Source organism: Triticum dicoccoides, chromosome 1B (genome assembly GCF_002162155.2).
Source record: "Triticum dicoccoides isolate Atlit2015 ecotype Zavitan chromosome 1B, WEW_v2.0, whole genome shotgun sequence".
NCBI lineage: Eukaryota > Viridiplantae > Streptophyta > Magnoliopsida > Poales > Poaceae > Triticum > Triticum dicoccoides.
In genome coordinates this window covers 465,545,240-465,553,028 of record NC_041381.1, presented here as the reverse complement: position 1 = coordinate 465,553,028, position 7,789 = coordinate 465,545,240, and the positions used below count along the sequence as shown (strand labels likewise).

The 7,789-nt window shown below is 45.6% G+C and overlaps 1 pseudogene; it reads right to left on the bottom strand.

The window, feature by feature from the left end:
* Nucleotides 1–295: 295 nt before the first annotated feature.
* LOC119341547 lies at nucleotides 296–7,562 on the bottom strand (annotated as a pseudogene).
* Between the last annotated feature and the right edge of the window lie 227 nt (nucleotides 7,563–7,789).

Sequence of the window (7,789 nt, the reverse complement as noted above, 5' to 3'; positions counted from 1 at the left end):
TTGTTTTTACCCCAACTTGAGGGCTTTTCACATGATAATCCTGATGTTCATGTGTCATGTGTGTTAATTTTTCGGCTGATCTTTTGAGTGGTTCACTTGACCTCAGACACACCTGATGCATATGTTTCCTTTCATGACCGAGAATGTCCAAGTTACTTTGCTTCCTCCGCAGTTTTCATGACCCAACGTCAGGTTCAACATTACCGTTTTCTGGTTTGAAGGAAAAAAACGTTTATACTGCAACATTGCCGCGGGCGCACGCACACATGCCCCCGTAAGAACAGAGAAAAATCACTAAAAGTTTCAATCATCTTTATAGATTTTGCAATCTGGACGCGATCGAGCCACCACACAGTTGCATCATTACGATTCGACACATTATTTTTCTTCTTGTGGTAAGCTAGTAGTAGTAGTTACACTCGTATAATCCGCCGACTCACAGCTTGTTGGTCTTGGCCAGGTACACGACGGCGCCGGAGGTGGCCACCGGGATGACGACGTCGTCGGAGAAGGACTTGAGGCCGGGGACGACCCTCTTGACGAGGAGCGCGCACATCGGCGCACCAAAGAGGACCACGAGCACGTCGAAGGCGGCCTTGCCGAAGCTGAAGCTGTGCACCGTGACGAGGTTCTCGGTGATCGTGTGGAACTGACCCTTGGTGAGGTTTACTCCATCCGGCTTCCTAAGAGCCTGCACGAGAGGGAAACAAAATCGTTAAGTTTAGTATAAAGTTATGATGGCACCCAAACGTTTTCTTTTTAGCCATTTCGAAAGATTTGAAACCAAAGAAAGATTCTAAGCTCTGTTGAGAAGCTATGTCAAATAAAGCAGAGGAGCCTCCTTTATTCTAAAAAAGAAGAGGGTATATATCTGACCTTGTACACTTCCGCGAGCTTATCTTTTGATGGCATCCTGTACTGCAGCTGCCCTTGTTCCTCACAAAACTGTCTGAAGTGGAATGCAAAATAACAGATAGAAATTGTTAGGTATTTTTCTTAAATATAAAACACCATCGATGAGGTTTCAGCTGGCTGAATATGTTTGAAATTCTGAATGGATGAGGTACATTTTGGCATTGACGGCATGCTACGAATCTGACCAAAGGCTATTACTATACTACTCCCTTGGGTACACTAGACGTTTTGGACATTGACACATTTTTCAGAATATAACTTCGACGACTAATTTGTACTGCAGTATATGTATAACGAACAACAAAATTATTATAATATTCAGAAATCATTTCTCGAAATAAAATCTATACATATGGCTTTCAAGTTCCCAAGCAAAATATTTCAAAGTTTGCAAGGTTTGACTTAAGATATGCCCAAAACGTCGTTTTCTCTGTGTGTACCATTGTACCAAGGGAGCAGTACCTGTTTATACGCGTGCATGAACTTTTAATCCATAAAGGCTTAGGAATCATACGAGAATTCCTGCATGTATCCAATAATAATTCAACTGTAGTACTACTAATATGTAGGCTGTAGATACTAAAACAAAATGATGCGTTGCACTAGCAGCTCCTCCTAGCAGTGCTCTCCAACTGTTGAGAAGAAGGCTTACTCGATGAGTTCGAAGATGGCATGGTAAAACTCATCGAAGGTTTTCGTAGGCTTGACTTTATCGTAGTTCTTATCCATAAATTCGATGAGCTGCTCCTTGGCGTCATTACGGTTGGCCACAGCCTTGCCGTCCTTGTCGTTCTTCTGCGTTGCCCGCCCGGCCTCTACCAGAAACATCACTCATGTTAGAAGCAAAACTAGCAAGCATTTGCAAAGATGGTTGACCCGAGATCGCGCGATGGACCCGGTAGCTAGTGTTCTCGATCATACCTTGCTTCGCCTTGGCGACGGCCTGACCCATTGATCTGATCTTTGTCCACGTAGGAGGGTGGGTTTCCTTCCTGCTGTGCTGAGAAGAAAGGAGGTTTCTTGTGCACATGCAAGCACGGGGGCTGGGGGGAGTATATGTGGGGGGCGTGCGTGCCGCCGGTGTTCCTTGTGTGAGGCCAAGGCAACGGCGTTGCTCCAGCGGGGGAGGCATCAAAGGAAAGGGTCCAACAACAGGACTTGTTCTGGCTCCCGGCGACGCTAGCTTAGGATTCTGTTGCTATAATTGGAGGCGTATCTGAAAGATGAGAATGTTGATTATGGAAACTTGCACGGTCACAATTGAATCAATATGCCTTTAAAAGATGAGGGGCAATAGTACTGTACTTGGGAGAGATCTAGTGTACAAAAATGCTGCACTTTTAGTAACAATAATAGTACAAATTCACAAAACTACAATGCTATACAGACCCAGTGAATTAACCCATGGACTTACACGATACTCATGGCCACAAAATCTCTTCATTCATGCCACAAAATCTTACTGGTCTCCTCGACCAGCCATTTCCAGTTACAGAGATGTACTTCAGAAAGATGAACTGCATGAGAAAGCGTAGCCCCTGAGGGCCTTGATGTACAAAGGGAGTCTTCTGCATATGGATCTGGTGTTCGAATTCGATTGTTGAATTCCATGTGGTGGATCCAACATCTGGTTGGGCAGACACCATCCACAAAACTGCGATGCTGCTGCTGCAAGGATAGATGTACTCCAGCCTTTACAGCTTGCTCATATTTTACCAAGTGGTGACTCGTCACCGTGTTCATCCACCAGCCAGAGTTTATGATCACGGAAGCGTTTTATCTTCTTTTCAAACCCTGTTATGTAGTTGTTGTGTATAATGACATGCTTGCCCTTTGTCTCCTTGACCCATGTTTTGTTCTTGAAATATAGACCTCCAGTTGGAAAAGCAGACTGAGGTAGTAAATACACGTCCACCTGCAAGCATATCTTATATTAGTAGTTTTACAAATGACATTATCTGTTGCAGCGGCAGCGATGCAGGAAAATATTTTGCGAAAACAGAATAAAACCCTTTGTCATTTACCATGACTTTGTTTCCATCCATAAAAGACCTCCCGAAGATACTTGCAGAATGTAAACTAAAACTTAAATGCAGCAAGGATATTGATTAAAAAAACTGGTAAATATGTTATATTTGTAGGGAAACATATAGGTAACAGTTACAAACTTCCTGAAAAGGTTATTACTGAACAAGTACATTTTAAACATGGCAAAGCTTAGTACAACCAATGCATGTCAACTGAATTTCACATTAAAGATAACAGTGTAGAAGCTAAATCCATGCTGGAACAGTTACTCCCGTGCACATTTTAGATAAAATGGACATTGAGCAAAGCGGAATCAGTTTGAAGAGGTAACAGATATCTAAAGCCTCATCAAGTCAAAGATCAACTTCAACCACCTTCTCATAAAGTTCAAGTTTTAATCTATTAAGTGCCTTATGATGCCATTACCATATTCGCTGTACCCCCTCCGTTTCTTTTTAGTCTGCATATAAGATTTGGTCAAAGTCAAACTTTGTAAAATTTAACTAGCTTTGTAGGAAAAGATATCAACATTCACACTATAAAATCAAAGTTATTAGATGCATTGTGGAGTTAATTTTCATAACATATAGCTTTTGTATTGTAGATGTTGATATTTTTTCCTATAAAGTTAGTCAAACTTGACAAAGTTTGACTTTGACCAAATCTTATATGCGGGACTAAAAAGAAACGGAGGGAGTAGTAATCATGACATATGAGTGATTAACTCACAATTGTAAATGTTGTTTTTTTTGTTCCTGCAAAAAAAATGCAAATGTTTCTTAAATTTGTCCTCTATCTGTCCACTATAGCAGCTCCAATAAATGGTTGATGCTTATACAGCGAATTCCAGATGGTAGAAAAGTTGTCGGCAGATGTTCCACTGATAAAATGATTAGTCCACAACTCCAAATTGCCCGATTGTGCCCCGTCCCAGTAAAAATAACATGTACAGGAGGTCGAGGTTGATAACCCTTGGTTCTCTGGGCCATTACCGTGAAAGAGATGATGCATGCAGGATAGAAGAAAGATTGGAAAGATAATTTCTTGCTAGATATTAGAAGATCATAACCCCTTAGTTATATAGTATCCATCTTCTAATCTGAATACAGACTAATCTTATCTCAGTATCCCAACCTTGCACAACACGGATTTAAACTGTTCCCTACTAGCCTAGAGAGTTTGGTGAACCAAAAACTTGAGCAGAAGATAAACATGATTCTGTCCTCTATGAAACTAGTATGCCTAGTGTCATGGGGGTCGCGCAGTGTCCACCTGGACATGAGCCTGACCACCGCCTCCCTCGTGTATGCGGCCACGGCGAATCCGTTACGAATCACATGCACATCCAACTATACCTGGCCTTATTTAACCAAGCGATGCTGGCAAACAAGGATGGCGCTTGTTGACAGAGCCTGACTCTTTATGCGCACGTGTCCTCAAAGGAAGGTATTTTCCTCGTTGTGATTTCTGGAATGCTTCGGCACCTCGTTCTGCTTCCAGCACATGGCGTGGCATCCTTCATGGACGGGAGCTACTGAAACAAGGGGCATGTTGGGGCATTCGAGATGATCGGCGAACTCGCATCCTTTCTGATCACTGGATTCCATCCATCCCTCCGGGTTTACTACATCCAATTTCTCCAATTCCTGCAAGTGCTACTGTTCATTCTTTGCTTGATGAAAATACGGGTACATGGAATCAGGAATCTGTACGGGCTTTTTTCAGTGAACGGGTTGCTGCTGCTATACTCCAGGTTCCAATCAGCCTGTTTTGTTCGCTGGCCGGCCACCAAATATGGGGAGTATTCTGTTCGGTCAGCGTGCAATTTAGCACGGTCGAAGCGATTCATTTTAGCTCACAGTCGTGATGGAAGGTATCAATCTTCAGACTGTCAGGTTGAGGAAAAAAATTCGAAGTCTATTTGGTCTATCAAAATTCCTGATAAAATACGTGTTTCAGCATTTGGCACATTTGGGAAGCTAGGAATGCTGCTAGGAATGAAGCTGAGGCCCCTCATCCACGTGTTTCAGCTGCTAAGATACGTGCATATATGGAGATGATTATGGTGCATCTTTTTAAACAGTACCTGCTCATAGGCGTGAGACTCATGCTTCTAGCTCCAATTGGTCTCCGCCGCCACAAGGTACTGTTTTAATTTACTCTGCTGCTGCTGCTTTGCTAATCTCAACAAGGCTGGCTTGGGTGTGGTGGCGCTGGATCATGAGGGACAGTGCACCCTCGCGTGCTCCGAGCCCCTTTTTGGAGATTTTCATCCAGAGAAGACGGAAGCCTTAGCGCTTGGCCGTGCAGTCATTCTGGCTAGAGATGAACATTTCACGCATGTAACTTTCGCCTCTGACTGTCTCTCTGTGGTGCAACGAATCAATTCTAATATTCGGGACCGTTCGAATGTCGGCCCTGTGGTTATGGATATCAAACAAGCAGCCCTAGATTTCACATCTTCAGCCTTCAAGCATGTTTGTCGTCAATGTAATTTAGTGGCCCATGTTTTGGCCAACTCTTGTAAGAATTCTAGTTTGTTTTCTGTTTTCGTACTCTGCTCCGGATTGTATCCGGGAGACATTATATGACTTTATTACTTAATCAATGAAATGCCAACGTTATTTTTTTTTTTAAAAAAGACTATACCTGGCCATAAGTCGGGCCGGGGTGCGCTTCGAGCTGGGCCTAATAAAGCCCGTAGTAGAAAACCTAAGCCCATCAGGCCTCGGGCCAGGCCTCTTCCCTAAAACGCAAAAATGCCAAGCCCAAGCTGGGCCCAGCCTTCGGGCTCAGATTTTAGGCCCAGGCCCAGCCTGTGGGCAAGACCGGGCCGGGTTGGGTTGGGCTTTTTAGGGCCGGGTATCCCATGGCCAGGTATACATCCGACACAAACTCTCATCTCTTAGTAACATGACCTTGCACAATAAACAGAATTTAAGCTAATCATGACTGGCCTAGGGGGGTTGTTCGACGTAGGACTTGAGCCTGGTTGGACAATTTCGAGACACTAAGAAGTGAAAAACTTAAGTCCAAGTTCAACATGACTCCACCTAATGCTGCTACGTCATGTTTCTCAAGGATGCGAGTCGCTCCCTACCGCTTTCCTTGAGAGAAAAAAACATTGGCAAAAAAGATAAGATAACACGTAACAACTGCAAGAACGCAAGTTCACACAACCACAATGATGCACATGTAGAGGTAAATCCATTTACACAAAAAATCATATATTAGAAGTTTGGAACATCAGTGCTGTTTCTAAAAATGTACAGGAAAATATAGGCAAAGATTGTGTACATTTTAAACAAGCCTTTTACACAGTCCAGATTGATATCAAAATTTGAGTTCTTTGGTACTTCAGCTAACCTAGACTACAGAGCATACATGAAAATCAATTTAAACTTTAAGCAGCCATGAACCCATTGACCAGATACCCCCATGCCACTAGTTTATTCAAGCGAAGAAACAAATGCATATGATCAGTTCAAGCAAATGCACGAAACAAAGTTCAAATTCAATTTCCACAGAAAACATCTAGATGTTCATGCCTAACCTGCCCGGCAGTCTTTAGTAAAGCCCAGTTGAATGCTGGCTGATCATTTGATTTTGCTTGCTTCGACCAGGGCTGTTCCTTGAGCTCCTCAATCCACTTCCTCATCAACAGCTTTGCCCCTTCTGTTGGCTGCAGGAAGATCATACAGCTGCAAATGTATGGCCGCCCCTTCTTACCTGGCGGCGGCAGCGCATGTGAATGCTCTAGTGGCTTCACCTGCATTGACAATTCCCACATCATCAAATGCTCTTCCAACAGCCCCAACAACAAACACAACAATTGTACGTACTTCAGTCATGTCGTCCATGAAGTACACGTCGTGGTTGCCAACTAGATATGGAAACGGGTCGGCAAGCCACACCATGTCAACGTCATTGTACATGACGCTGTACCCCAGCTCGAGAATCTGCAGCAGGTGCCGCGGCCGCCGCGAGGTGAAGTTAAAGAACCCCTGCACACAAGAGCAGGCACGGTCACACACATGGACATTTCATCGAACAGCTTGGGTGGGGGGTAAGGTAACCGAGATTTCTCCCCACCTGCGACCCGAACTTGTGAGCGGCCTGGGCGTCGGGCGCGGGGGGCACGAGGACGGCGTGGCCGGGCCATGCGGCATTGATGCGGTCGAGGGTCTCGTAGTCCTCGGCGATGACGAGCACCTGGTTAGCGCGGCCGGCGCGGCGGACGCTGATGAGCCAGTTGGAGAGGAAGGGGAGGTATGGCCCGGAGACGGCGGCGAGGATGATGGTGCCGTTGCCGGAGGCCGCGGCGAAGGCGGCGGCGTCTTGGAGCGTGTAGGAGCGCCACGGGGAGGCCGGCGCGGAGTGGCGGGGCGGCCCCCAGGGGAAGAGGAGGGCGAGCAGGAGGAGGAGCGCGAGAAGGGAGAAAAGGTAGGGGAGCGTGAGGAGGGGCAGGGGGCGGGAAGGAGCGGCGTTAGCGGGGCCCGTGGAGACGGGGAGGGAGTCGGCGCCCAGCGGCTTCTGGTGCGGCCGCTGGTGGAGCGACATTGCCGGAGATCGGGGTCTCCGGAGGTGGGGGGGCTGGGGCTAGAGCGTGAACTGTGAAGTGGGAAGAGGAGGCGCACGTCTCTCCATTTTCCAGCAAAATACATCTGCCGGTCCTCGCGCTGTAGATCTACTTTGGCGCTACTTTGAGAAGAGTTTTTTCTTGCGAAAATACTTTGAAAAGGTGAAGAAAAAAACACACTCTAGTCAGTTAATTTGTTGGAGAGTAAAATGCATCAGTGGTCACCGTACTTGTGTTGAGAGTTCATTTTAGTCACTGTACTTAAGA